We start from the raw sequence: 15,691 nt of genomic DNA, 5'->3' as shown, positions 1-15,691 counted from the left end.
AGGGGTATTAGATCTGAACGAACAAAAAAGTACAGTAACTTAATAAAATCACAATACATAATTAAATGAAACCATCCAGATCCATTGGTTAGATACAACATGTTAAAAATAAAAATCCATAATTTGGACTAGAATATTAATTATATAGTGACTATTTTAATAGTACCGGAATATAGTGAAGATAGGGCAGGTGTCGTGGAATATGATATTGTTTAATATACATACCAATAAATGTCGGAGGCTAATAACTCCAGACAAAATCCATATTTATAGGATCAAGATAAACCTACACCAATATTGGACCTATAGTGATAATAATTATTTATTATAAGTGGGAATTTTTCAGAATAATTCACCCATGTGGTAGAAATATAAACAATATACATACGATCAGACTTATAGATCGATATCAAGGTGACAATTCTTTTAACAATTTCTTAAAACGGTCAAAAAAGACTGTTTAAAAAAAAAAAAAATATATATATATATATAAATATATATATATATATATATATATATATATATATTCCCTTGGAATTTATTTTTATATTTTGTATTTTTACTTTATTTGTATTTATTTTATTTATTTAAAAACATTATATATATATATATATATATATATATATATATATATATATATACATATATATATATATGTATTGTAAATGAGTAAATCAGTGCGCTTGTCCAATTTATACGGAGTACTTTACTGTAAAAGTGTGATCTACAGTCACAAATAAATTAGTCAAATGACCAGTTCAATATATGAGTTCTTCCAAATCTAGTGTTAAGGTTTGATTGCCAAACAGTCCACACTTTCCCCGTTTTATCGGGTGGCTGCTCAGTTCTTCAAAAAGTGCCACTAGGTATGCGTAGCCCAAAGGAGAATCTGCAAATAGAGGAAGAAACAGCAGAGCGCCTATAGTGTAGTATCCTTTAAAACAGTTTTTGTCACACGCAAGAATAATATTGCGTACCGGATTACGGCTTGACACAAGGCCTATCGATCCCCTGGTCTTTTAGTCCAAGTCTCTGTCGGAATCTAGATAGAGTCAGGAAACAGGGAATCGCTATATAGCGTAGTAATTACTCAGTAAGTAGGGTTACATTTTACATCTCACGTAAAATTACATGCGTACCAGATAAAGTAATAATTTGTGCATATCAGTATTGGTACTTGTATCCTGGTCCTCATCAGAGGGTGGTGGTTATATCAAAAAGGTACCTTTTTGATATAAACTGTTGATTGGAGCATTGATATATCATCCAAAGGCTACCTTATGACCACCACCCTCTTTTATCTTACTACAAGTCTGCTGAGTGCCGCTGATTCCCTTTCTTCTATATTTATATATATATATATATATATATATATATATATATATAAAAACAGTAGTTGATCACCTTGACAAAGGGGTGTGCCAGCCCCGAAACGTTGGTATGGCATGATTTTTAATACACGTTGCTGCTGTGATTTTAATTTCTTTATTCTATATATATATATATATATATATATATATATATATGTATATATATATGTATTTATACCTTCGGCGGCACTCAGCATCAAAGAAGGAGACGAGACTATGTCTAATAGTCAACGTTTCAATGTTACATTATAACATTTTCGTCAGGACAATACACTGTGAGCAAAAACATACCTTTATACCCGCCAGACCGTCCGTGGCACCCAGCATCCGCCGATATTAGTGTTTATTTATCCTTATATACACTTTTATTCTTTCCCTTTTTTTTATATGGTTTGTTATCCTTGTAATAAGTTGTTTGTTCTGTATCACTACCAGGTGAGATTCTCCGTGACGCCGCGTCCGGCGTCCCGTGATGACGTCATCTTCACTGAACGGGTGCGGCGGACGCTGGGTGCCACGGACAGTCTGGTGGGTATAAAGGTATGTTTTTGCTCACATTGCATTGTCCTGATGAAAATGTTATAATATAACATTGAAACGCTGACTATTAGACACAGTCTTGTCTCCTTCTTTGATGCTGTGAGTGCCGCTGACAGTTCATTTATATATGGGGACCCTGTGTGTTTCTCATGAAAGGCACCGGCTATCATGCTGTTTTGTATTTAGGAGAAGAGTGCCGCTGACTACACTTGTTTGTATATATGTGTATGTGTGTGTATATATATATATATATATATATATATATATAATGATTTTTTTAAAATTATTACAGGTTGAGTATCCCATATCCAAATATTCCGAAATACGGAATATTCCGAAATACGGACTTTTTTGAGTGACAGTGAGATAGTGAAACCTTTGTTTTTTGATGGCTCAATGTACACAAACTTTGTTTAATACACAAAGTTATTAAAAATATTGTATTAAATGACCTTCAGGCTGTGTGTATAAGGTGTATATGTAACATACATGAATTGTGTGAATGTAGACACACTTTGTTTAATGGACAAAGTTATAAAAAATATTGGCTAAAATGACCTTCAGGCTGTGTGTATAATGTGTATATGAAACATAAATGCATTCTGTGCTTAGATTTAGGTCCCATCACCATGATATCTCATTATGGTATGCAATTATTCCAAAATACGGAAAAATCCCATATCCAAAATACCTCTGGTCCCGAGCATTTTGGATAAGGGAGACTCAACCTGTATTATTATTTTTTGTGTGTGTGTGTGCGGTGGTGATTGTGGTGGGGGCGGGGGAGGGGGGGGGGGGGGCGCGCTGAATTACTGCCTTGCCCCGGGTGCCGAAAATCCTAGTTTCGGCCCTGCCATATCTAAGGAACTGAGATTCTATTTGTTATGCCATTATTCCACATTGCTGAGCATCACTGTCTTCTTTGATCTGTCGTTGTACCAGATGAACTGTGTTTAATAAATCTTCTGAACTTTTACAAAGTTGTCTTGGTCACGCCTTCGGGCATTTGTTCCAAAGGTTTCCTGCATGTCCAAGAACCCTATACTGCCTCCCAGGTGCACGTACACCTCAGCCCCTACAACTGAGGCTTCCTCTGGTCAGCACCAGCCCTCAGTTGTGACAAGGTTAACAATACTAACAACTATAAGTGGTAATTAACTATAGGTAATCACACCCTATTTATTAGGGTGTGCCACCCTTGAAATCTAGAAGGATACTGTGCGCCGAGGGCCATGTCAATAACCGCCTGGAAGGGTTGTCTAGCATTATCAAGGGCCATGTTTAGCACTATTTTAGTTTTTTAATACCTCTCTAATAATCATGTCCCCCACAAATTCCCCTCATGTAATATCCACCATCAATCCCCGAACTCGCTCACATCACTTACTTCTTACTAATGAACAAGTTATTCCGCACAGTAGCAACCCTCAAATTATTCCTACTTCTAGTCTAAATTCTGGGGACAACCAATTTCCAGCAAACACACACGATGTATCCATGCCTTTTTGTGATAAAACGTCAGAAAACTTGCAGTTCTATACTTTCCCATATACAAGAAATGGGTCCATAATACTGTAGTCTCCACTGGATTTTATGGGGCTGCAATATGTCTGTAAGCACCAAGCTCTGTATATCATAATTCTCCGGAGCTTATGTCTGCTAGCCAATGCAATCAATAGATGGTGTTGTCTATAGAAGGCTATGGTCTATTTACAACAAGCCACTGACAGGGATCTGAAGTATCCTTTTCCATTACAGGTCCCTTGCACGTATGCAGGCCAATAGGAGCTCATGCACATTTCAAACCCTATGTCAAAAATCTACAAGTCAATGCTTTGCTGGGACAATTGTGTTTCACGGAACTGTACCAGCATGCAGAAGATACTGTATACTGGCGGGAGATCCTGCATATAAGTAGGTGGAGATGCTAATAATCTCATTATAAATACGGTCATTAATACATCTCTATAGGGGAACCTATAGATGAATGCCTACAGATGGAGCCTCCGTTATCTTGACTGTTTCTCCGCCTAAACAGAGGTTTAGTCGCACCTAGGCTTAGGTTGCTGAGTTTAATCATGGATAGGCGCGTTGAGGCATGACTACATACTCCGCATGCAATACATATCTCCACCACTGGGTGGCTAATGCTCCACTAATCCAGTACTTTAGAGCAAATGGCGGCAGAATGATCTACAGTACAAGCTCTGGCAAATGGTCAGTGATGACTGTAATGTTAATGTACACACAGACTAATGGCCAGATGGAGAGGGTCAATTAAAAAAAAATATATATATAGTTTCTACAGATGCAAACAAACGTATTAAAACACTTGTCAATTGCCGTGTTACAGCATGTGAGCGTCCAAGTATCGTAGACAAAGCAATAGAGTAAAAATTAATATAGTATATGCAGACGCAAATAATGTGTGAAAGCAATAATGTAGTTCATTGATGTTAAAGTATGTACAGTATACTGTATGTTTTGTACTATATGAGCGTCCAAGTCCCTCAAAGGCATAAACAAACATCAATGGGAAGGAATAGCTGCTTAAAGTACTTTTACACACAAGCTTGTGTATCTTCCATGAAGTGGCGTGGGCAAGCGGTGAAGTATTCCGCCTCCCATGCTGAGAGTCCCAGGTTCGATTCCCAAAGTGAATTTTTTTCTGATACTCACTTTATTTATTTTTTTAATCTATTGTAATATACCTTCACATTCAATACAAGTGTGCACACAGGTTTTACATAAATCAGGGTAAATCTGCAGGAGCGACCCATTCTGCTATCTAAAATACACAGCGGCAATGAGGACCTGTAGACATACCAATTAATATAAATCAGTGTATTCTGACACAACTAACTGTTCGAGTAACACAGTACGGTTGATCGTCGGCGTTAGAGAATCTGTGTTGTACTTTATGAGAAGGGATCACTGCTACTGTACCATTTACACATCTATCAAAGCAACTGCAGTTCTCTATCTGATTTTCAAATACAGTACAGTACTGTGTTGTACATTTATTGTAACCTGACCTCCCTCCCTGTCTACTGTATGAACTGTGCAAGCTCCCAGGGGGGAAGGGGGAAGTGGGATGGGGGTAGGGGGAGGTGGTGGCTAAATACTGTGTTCCGCAATATGAGCGTCCAAGTCCCTTAATGGCATAAATAAACACCAATGGGAAGGAATCGCTGCTTACAGTACTTTTACACATGAGCTTGTGTATCTTCCATGAAGCAGCGTGGGCAAGCAGTGAAGTCTTCCGCCTCCAATGCTGAGAGTCCCGGGTTCGATTCCCAAAGTGCGAGTGTATTTTTTTCTGACACTCACTTTATTAATTTTTTTTTAATCTATTGTAATATACCTTCAAATTCAATAGAAGTGTGCACACTTCTAGCCTTTAGAGCAGAGTACGTTACAAGCTGTTTGTGCTATTTAGTACTCAAATGCAAAATACTGTACAGAGATGCTAAGCACGGTGATTTGGCATTCAGGAGCTTAGGGAGGAGCTTTTATCTCTCCCCATCATACTTAAAAAGATAACACTAGCCGCTGTAGCCTTTAGAGGAGAGTATGTTACAAGCTGTTCGTGCTATTTAGTACTCAAATACAAAATACTGTACAGAGATGCTAAGCACAGTGATTTGGCATCCAGGAACTTAGGGAGGAGCTTTTATCTCTCCCCATTATACTTAGAAAGATAACACTTGCCGATGTATGTTACAAGCTGTTCGTGCTATTTAGTACTCAAATGCAAAATACTGTACAGAGACGCTAAGCACAGTGATTTGGCATCCAGGAACTTAGGGAGGAGCTTTTATCTCTCCCCATTATACTTAGAAAGATAACATTAGCCGCTGTAGCCTTTAGAGCAGAGTACGTTACAAGCTGTTCGTGCTATTTAGTACTCAAATACAAAATACTGTACAGTGACACTAAGCACAGTGATTTGGCATCCAGGAACTTAGGGAGGAGCTTTTAACTCTCCCGTTATACTTAGAAAGATAACACTAGCCGCTGTAGCCCTTAGAGCAGAGTACGTTACAAGCTGTTCGTGCTATTTAGTACTCAAATACAAAATACTGTACAGTGACACTAAGCACAGTGATTTGGCATCCAGGAACTTAGGGAGGAGCTTTTATCTCTCCCCATTATACTTAAAAAGATAACACTTGCCACTGCAGCCTTTACAGCAGAGTACTGTACGTTACAAGCTGTTCGTGCATTTGGCACTCAAATACAAAATACTGTACAGAGATGCTAAGCACGGTGATTTAGCATCCAGAAACTTAGGGAGGAGCTTTTATCTCTCCCCATTATACTTAATACTACGGTATTTGGACGCTCACATATCCCTAATATCAATAGACCATACTGTACCTGTAATACGTTCGTTTGCATCTGTATATGCTGTACTATTTGCATCTGTACTGTATATATTGTTATATACTGTATGACATACTGTAGCATATTGTAGCATAATGAGACGCACCAGTAAAGTAGTTCTTACACTGTAGTTCAGTATTGTATTTTAATGGAGACCACACGCATGCGCATTGGTGATTTTAAAAAGTGACATCTGGTGGATGATCGCAGGTATTACACTCAAAGGTTATGCCAAATGTTCTGTGTGCCTCCCTACGACTAGGCAAGCCTCCTTGCGCCCAGGCACGCTGCGTATGCCTGATCACGACTAACGCCTCAGCCAGCAAAAATAACGGAGGCTCCATCTGTAGGTTGGTTCTGATAACAGATCAAACATATGTTTTGTAACATTTTCATAAGAATTCTACCACTCATATTTGCATAGGATGGGATGTACTAAGCATTGCATCCAAGATGCGATATATCCAGTCACTTATCAGGTACATTCCGGGGTTAATAAAGTTAATGTACTGTGACAAGAAATCACATATACAGCATAAAAGGTTCAACACTTTTTATACCAGCGCAGGCATGTTACAGCTTCATACACCAGGTTTGCAGTTCAGATTATTAGGCAGTTTAGGTTCATATCAGCTCACAGTAGCACAGGATCATATCAGCATGTCAGCATAGCATCACAGGATCATATCACAGGATCAATGGCCCTAACAACCCTTCTGGATGCTAGTCACCATCAGAAGTAAAAACTCTGTGCCCTGAACACATACTTGAAGGTGCAGTTTAATTAATTAGCCCAGCTCCTGGCTGACAACTGATTAAGGCAATACATGGACTAGAACCTTCAGTCCTGCTGCTTTTGCTCTGCTAAACCTGGGATATCTGGACAGTCCACATTAACTTCATGTGGAATTACACTGTCCCTGCCACAGTACTTAGAAACAATAGTGATTAAAATCGCAAAGGACAAGTGTTATCCTTTATGATAGAAGGTTTATCCTTTATGATAGAAGGTTTCTGGGTTTAGGACCCCGGAGTCCTTTTGCCATGCACTCAGCTGCCGCCGGGGGCGAGGGATGCTGGGAAAATAAGTCCATAAGCTTCTATTAGATAATGTCACGTAAAGATGGCGTTTCCCACCAGGTCCAAGCATGGTACATATGGAAATGCTGCCAGAACTGGATTTTTGAGTATTGCCCACGTTTTCAGTTTCACCTGAGATCAGAGGTTCTCCAACGCGGTCCTCAAGGCACCCCAACGGTCCAGGTTTTAGTTATATCCATGGCTCAGCACAGATGGTTAAATCTAATTGACTGAGGTGCTAATTGAGTCACCTGTAGTCAAGCATGGATAAAGTTAAAACCCGGACGGCTGGGGTGCCCTGAGGACTGTGTTTGAAAACTCTGCCTGAGATAATAGGAGCGGTAAAGAAATAAAATAGTTATATAAATGCTAGACAAATTGCCAACTGGACAATGTGATAAAATGTCTAAGATAGCATGTCATGTTTTTTGTTCTGTGATACAGTACATCATACCACAATCTATTGCCTAGAGCAGTTTCCCAAACTCAGACAGTATAGGCCAGGTTTTAAGGACATCCATGCTTGCGTCCATATCATTAAATGAAATTTGACTGAGGATACTAATTAAATTACCCAGAGCCGGTACTAGACTTTTTGCCATGTGCCAGAAAGAGATTGAAAAGAGCTATCAAGTCAAGTCCATGAATGCTGTATAGGTATTAGCGACAAAAGTGGGTGGGGGTAGGAGGCGGGGCGGTCATGAGATAATGGGCTTCAAAAAAGAGAGAAGCTGCAATGAAAGTAATTAGATTATTGACAAGTGCTGCCAACAGTGCCCCTTAACCGGCAGCGCTATGTGTGGAGCACACTCCACACACACCTAGTTACTGCCCTGAAATTACCTGTGCTCAAGCAGGGATATCCATAAAACCAGTACTGTAATGGTGGAGTTTGGAAAACTCTGGACTAGTGATTATGTACAAAAGATGGATGTTAGTGGGATCAGGGTTCAGTACATGAGTTCACGGTATAGATCATTTTAGCTCTGGTGTCCAATTGTGTAACAGCTCACAGGACACAGGGGACAAGCCTAGTTAAGGACATGGCTTTGCCTTCCAATTGTGCAACAGCTCACAGGACACAAGACCAGTTAAGGCAGCTATTAATGTATCTGTGCATTGTGGTGAAAAGTCACTGCCTTTTGATATTGCAGAACACAATACATACTTGACTAGCTTCTTGGCCATAAAGTCCTAACTTCAGTAATTCTGAGTATGAGTATTCCGAGCAGTTAGGCCTGCCTGGTTATGATAGATTATGTTTAGGAATACATATGAGAAATGTGCATGTTTTCTCTGCCAATGTTAAGACATAGAAGAATTGCTTACTAGATCTCACACTTCTAAACATTTACTCAACCTGCTGAGATTATGGAAAAATTTCATGAAGCCAACTTGTGTGCTGGACGACGTCCAGATTCCTAAACAATTTAATTTTCATGATCATAACTCCTGAAAGGATGAAGCACAAACCTCATTCAAAAGAATCAGCATGGGAACAGTTCAGCACTAAGTAGTGTTGGAAGAACAATTCTCATCTTCTGCATGTCCCAGTGAATAGAATTCTGTCAACTGATCTTTTCACTGTGACAGTCCAATACACATTTGCTGTCAGTACTGTAAGTAGGTTTATAAACTATCCATAATTTACCTTCACTCTCTTAATGTGCTTGGATTTTGGCTATGTCTTTTCTTGTTATTTGTTATCACACGGAGAGGAACCAAATGAACAATCCAGAACTGCTTAATAATAAACAATAAAATAAATACATCTTGCTCTTTGTTAATTTGTTCAACTCTAAATATCTTGAGTTTTTAAGAGCAGATCTACAATTATTTATAAATTAAACAATCTAATATATTAAATTTCACTAATTTACTCTATAAACAGTTACATACTATGTTGGCACAGTGACTAACTTAAAGGTGCACCGCAACTCAGTAAAAGCTGCCGCCCCCTCTTCACCCAGAGCTCACTACCTTCACCTACTTCCTAGCCTTTGGCTGGGGCTGCAAGAGGAGTGGAGGGGGAACTGTAAAAAGTACTTGCTGGGAGGAGGCTGTTCAGTACCTGGAGCTTACCATTGTTTCTCATATGACTTAAGTAATTTATCTCACTATGATACATTTATATTGATGTTATCGTAGAGTGCTCTAAAAAGTAAATGTCCCGATTTAGGGGCCTATTTATCACCATCCGCGTCCAAGGTGTGATAAAATCACCCGAATCTGCACTGCGATAATTGATTACATTGCACGGGTGCGTCAATTATCGTATGCAGGGACAGAGCTTGCGAGCAAGCTCTGTCCATGCGATGCCAGTCCACAGCATCATCAGGGTATTTTTGGCATGCACCAACATCACAGCTACCACCACCACCGGGTCAAACCCCCCCTCCTTCACCTCCCTGTCACGACTAAACCCCCCGCCCCGCACGGTAATTATACTTACTAGTGCCGGACTCCCGGTTCTGTAAAGTGAGCTGCCGTTTTGCAGGATCACTTTAGTGCACCAGGGGTCACAGCGCAGCATATGGAGGACCCGGCACCTAGCAGCCCGCACAGGAGCACTGATCCACAGCTCCTTGGACTGGTAAGTATGTTTTCTTTTTACTTTTTTGTTTTTATAAGTGATCAGCTTGTGTGTCCATCAGACACACAGAGCTGATCACACTGGCCCGGTCCCACACAGCTTTCTCTGCCAGGGGGCAGAGAAAGCTGGGCCGAAATAGGGATCTCGTAGTGATTTCCTGTGATTTCGCCAGCCTGTGCTGGCGTTAATATAACAGGGCACACTACAGTATGTTTATACTTTTTTTTTTGTAAATTCGGCCACATCGCATGTCCCATTATAAGTTGGGAAATGCAACGTGGGTTACTAAAAAAATTACGTATAGGGTTTGGAGCAGTTTTTCCCGAAAACTGCTCTAAAAGCCCTTTAATACATTGGAGTGATACTAAAATAATAGGAAATGGGTGTGAAAACACCCTTTTTCACATTGTTTTGTTAAAAATAATGTTAATAAATGTGCCCCTTAGGCTTTTGTAATATTCAAAACTTCTCACAACTTTAACATTAATAAAATCCACATAAAGTAGGTTTACGACCTGGAAAGCTGCAGAGGCACAGTGCAAAATTCTCTGGAGAGATCAGGTGCCTCTGGGTTAGTGGACTACTTTTCCACCAAAGTGCATGGGAATCCTAAGCAAAATGGTGGTTTTAGCAGTGCAACAACATGTACCATATCACATGAGGAGTTGGGCAGGTTGAAGGAGCCCCTTGCTCATAGTGGACTAGATGGACTACATACCATTTACCGGCGGACGGGATGGCGGCTGTCAAGACCCCGGCAGCGGAATGCCAGCAGCGGGGCAAGCGCTAGGAGTCCCCTTGCGGCTTGCTGCGCATGCCACAGGAACTATTCCCACTCCATGGGATTCCAAATAGTGGGTCAGGATTCTGGCTGTCGGTATTGCCGGCTGTCAGGATTTCGGCATCGGTAGCCTGAACGCAGGGATCCTGTCAGCCATCATTTTAACTGAAACCCAACTAGACACACTGTACTCTCTTACCTACGTTTACAAAGTTGTGCAAAATAAATAATTCATTCTGAGGGGTAAGAGGATGAAAACTGGGATCAGTGGGTAAAGACTCCACATTTTTAGGGATGATACTTGTTTTGGTTTTGAGTGGCCACATAGCCACTTCACACAGCAATTCTTGTCATTTGCACCAGCTCTGAACTGTCAGAGACTGGGTCTAATCTTATACTTTCAATGGGATACAGTTTGCACCTTCCATTTGTGCTTTAAAGGAAAGGCACGTTTCACACTTCAAAAACACAAGAAGTACAGTATTACATCCCTCTATTCATTAATTAAAGACATAAATGGAGCATCAGCAAGCAGCATTTTATAAGAAAAACAAATTAATCAAGGATGGAGGCTGAAAAGCTCTAGCATGTTGGAATCTAAGAGTGACGTCTAGACGTACATTCTTTACAAAAAAAAATGTTTTTAGCATTTCTCCATCAACCTGTAAACTAAAGCACACATCAGATGTGCGTGGTAGAACATAAGGTAGGGAAGAATTTTGTAGGTCACTTGCCGAAATAGAATAGATTTGGGATATGTAGCATAAATAAGTTCTACAGTACATTTTCTTTCCCATGTCCCATGTTGCAATTTCTTGATTTCCTTATGCTTGCAGCAGGTGACTTGCTCTCCTCTCTCCCCTCTTACTGCTTACTTACAGCAGTATAATGAGGTCACATCTCCGGTATAAATGCATGGAAACCGTAGATACCAGGGAACATTGTGTAGGTTATCCTTACCTTTGTCGCTCAGCTACATCCCTAGTCAGTAAAGCTGGAAATGTTTTTGAGCGTGGTGCCCATATTACAACATACTTAATCAGTAACAGAGAGTAACAAAGATAATATATATCACAGCTGTTCAAGTGTAACAGAATATTTGAATTACACCTAAAGGAGATGTGTGTGGTGAAAGGAGTTGGCGCTGGGAGGGAGTGGGGGAATAAAACTGATGATTCAGTTGTGAAGTTATTGTGTGAAAAAATGGAAAAGAAGAATACTTATCTATAGGATTTTTGATGAAATCCTAATTCTTAAGAAGGCGACATTTTTCCTCCAGGGAACGATGATGACATGGAATCTGGAGGATTTTTAATGAGATCCTGGATCCTTTCAACTTCTAGGAAAGTTGCAGTCTGGAATGCCTTTTCCCAATGAATGAGTTCAGTCTCCAATTCCACAGAAAAGTACAAGTCCTCACCAGACTCCGATTGAACACCAAAGCAGTGTTTCCGCCGGTCCAGAAGATCACTTAAAAATTTTACACATTATTTCATACACAGTAAATTTTTTCTCTGCTCGCATCCAGTCCCACGTCGTTACTGGTGGTGAGTTAAATTTATAAAGTGATGAGCCTCTTAGCGCCAGAAACTTTGGTGTGTACATATGGTCTTGAAGATTGTCTTGCTCCCGCTCCTCAACCCAGCCCATGTATATTATCTGCTGATTCACTGGAAAGTTTCTGTTAATTTTTTTTATATTGTGCTTTGTGAGATTTGAAATATTGGTTGATATAGATTGTAACCATTCTATGAAATCATCAGCAGATATACACTGAATTATTCCGCTGCAGACACCGTCTACCGCAGTTATTTGAAATGCATTCTGCCTGCATAAATCTGTTCCTGTTATATGCTGTGATAATCTGGAATGAAGAAGTGGAATCAATCGGAGATCACACCACCGTTTTTCCCATCGGAGGCCAGGTGATGCTGGCCATGAAGAACATGATAATGTGTCCGTATTGTTGGGATGATAGTTTAAATGTAAACCGCTGTCACACAAGGGAGAAGATGTACCACTGCTTTGGTCACTAGGTGCACATGCACAATCTTCATTCAGTGGTAATTTAAGGAAAGCTGGTGCCCTTTTTAAGAATGAAACAGTTAACGTAACCTCCTCTCCGGCGTTCCTTAAAACTTGAACCTTTCTGTGAATATGCAGCAGAAGCTCAGTACCTGTTTTAAGGAACGCCGGAGAGGAGGTTACGTTAACTGTTTCATTCTTAAAAAGGGCACCAGCTTTCCTTAAATTACCACTGAATGAAGATTGTGCATGTGCACCTAGTGACCAAAGCAGTGGTACATCTTCTCCCTTGTGTGACAGCGGTTTACATTTAAACTATCATCTGCTGATGATTTCATAGAATGGTTACAATCTATATCAACCAATATTTCAAATCTCACAAAGCACAATATAAAAAAAATTAACAGAAACTTTCCAGTGAATCAGCAGATAATATACATGGGCTGGGTTGAGGAGCGGGAGCAAGACAATCTTCAAGACCATATGTACACACCAAAGTTTCTGGCGCTAAGAGGCTCATCACTTTATAAATTTAACTCACCACCAGTAACGACGTGGGACTGGATGCGAGCAGAGAAAAAATTTACTGTGTATGAAATAATGTGTAAAATTTTTAAGTGATCTTCTGGACCGGCGGAAACACTGCTTTGGTGTTCAATCGGAGTCTGGTGAGGACTTGTACTTTTCTGTGGAATTGGAGACTGAACTCATTCATTGGGAAAAGGCATTCCAGACTGCAACTTTCCTAGAAGTTGAAAGGATCCAGGATCTCATTAAAAATCCTCCAGATTCCATGTCATCATCGTTCCCTGGAGGAAAAATGTCGCCTTCTTAAGAATTAGGATTTCATCAAAAATCCTATAGATAAGTATTCTTCTTTTCCATTTTTTCACACAATAACTTCACAACTGAATCATCAGTTTTATTCCCCCACTCCCTCCCAGCGCCAACTCCTTTCACCACACACATCTCCTTTAGTTCTTTCTTCTCTGGATTATTCTTGGGATTAATCCAGTGGTGTAAAGGGGAGGCAGCAGGACTTTGTCATTTATCAGGAGCGCCTTTTTTATTCTACCAAATCCCTTTTCTAAATTTGAATTACACCAACTGTTTTGCTGTATTGCTCTCTACCTCCACAACACTTACCGCAGCCAGACATTATACTACCAGATATAGATCTTACATCCATCCAGCACTGCCTAGAATATACCCCCCCCCCCCCCCGCCACACACACACACACTCCCATGAACAAGCAGCGTATTGTGATGATGATGATGATGATGATGATAATGATGATGATTAATAAACATGTGGCAGTTCTTTTCTGGTAATAAAACATAGTTGGTTGTTGATGTATGAAAAATAACCATTAAGTTATAAGAAACTATGCGCCCCCACTTTGTGATATTAGAATACTGTACTGCCTAACATTTTTATTCCCTGAATTAAGACAGTGTGCGTGCTTACACCATGATGGGCGCATAGTCACTCACAGACATGCGTGTTACCCTCCAAACACTTTATCATTGCCACATGCCCTAGCAGAGCAGCAGCGACAAGTATATACCGCCAACATTCCCACCACCATGGACAATGCTACATCAAACAGGAAGATGGGAGACTGCAGTCAAATTTAGACTTTCCTACCTGAACTGGGGCATTTGGGAGCTATGGGATTCTAGGCCTAATTCAGAGTTGATTGCAGCAGCAAATTTGTTAGCAGTTGGGCAAAACCATGTGCACTGCAGGGGGGGGGGGGGGGGAGATATAACATGTGCAGGGAGAGTTAGCTTTGGGTGTGGTGTGTTCAAACTGAAATCTAAATTGCAGTGTAAAAATAAAGCAGCCAGTATTTACCCTGCACAGAAACAATCTAACCCACCCAAATCTAACTCTCTGCACGTTATATCGTTATATCTGCCACACCTGCAGTGCACATGGGTGGTCATTCCGAGTTGATCGCTAGCTGCATTTGTTTGCAGCGCAGCGATCAGGCTAAAAAATGTCAGTTCTGCGCATTCGTATGCGGCGCAATGCACACGCACGACGTACGGGCACAACGAACGATGCAGTTTTGCACAGGGTCTTGCGATGCATTTCAGTCGCACTGGTTGCAGCAGAGTGATTGACATGAAGTGGGCGTTTCTGGGTGACAACTAACCGTTTTCAGGGAGTGTGCGGAAAAACGCATGCGTGCCAGGGAAAACGCAGGCGTGGCTGGGCGAACGCTGGGCGGGTGTGTGACGTCAAATCCGGAACTGAATAGTCTGAAGTGATCGCAAGCACTGAGTAGGTTTTGAGCTACTCTGAAACTACACAAACATTTTTTGCAGGCGCTCTGCGATAAAAACGTTTGCACTTCTGCTAAGCTAAAATACTCTCCCAGTGGGCGGCGACATAGCGTTTGCATGGCTGCTAAAAACTGCTAGCGAGTGATCAACTCGGAATGACCCCAAGGTTTTGCCCAACTGCTGCTGCGATCAACTCTGAATTACCCCAATTAGAAGTTACCATGAATCCTGTATGCTGTATATTAACTCATCCTGCGGCCTTCTGCTTTAAAAATATATATATATATATATATATATATATATATATAGTGAAGATGTAGAAGCCGCACTCGCAAATCCTTTTCATACATCAGCTGGGGTGCCAAATCCAGAGCAAAGTCCAATCCAGACAAAGTCCCAAATATATCTTCAAGAAATAAGGATGCACTCACCAGACTTCTTCAAAAGTACAAAACGAGCCTTTAATGTCACCAGCACATACTCACAAGGTCATGGTCAACGTTTCGGCTCACCACAGAGCCTTTTTCAAGACCAGATTACCAAATGCCATCTCCCTGGCATTTGGTAATCTGGTCTTGAAAAAGGCTCTGTGGTGAGCCGAAACGTTGACCATTACCTTGTGAG

The 15,691-nt window shown here is 40.6% G+C and overlaps 1 protein-coding gene and 1 pseudogene across 3 annotated transcripts in view; both read right to left on the bottom strand.

Moving 5' to 3' along the window:
- Nucleotides 1-15,691, bottom strand: part of P3H2 (prolyl 3-hydroxylase 2) — a 267,791-nt gene that overhangs the window by 84,531 nt on the left and 167,569 nt on the right. The gene's annotated exons all lie outside the window — the stretch shown is intronic.
- LOC134909265 (gamma-1-syntrophin-like) lies at nucleotides 12,004-15,680 on the bottom strand (annotated as a pseudogene).

Source organism: Pseudophryne corroboree, chromosome 4 (genome assembly GCF_028390025.1).
Source record: "Pseudophryne corroboree isolate aPseCor3 chromosome 4, aPseCor3.hap2, whole genome shotgun sequence".
Classification (NCBI taxonomy): Eukaryota; Metazoa; Chordata; class Amphibia; order Anura; family Myobatrachidae; genus Pseudophryne; species Pseudophryne corroboree.
The sequence above is the reverse complement of the archived record's forward strand: the minus strand, read 5'-3'. Positions and strand labels throughout refer to the sequence as shown.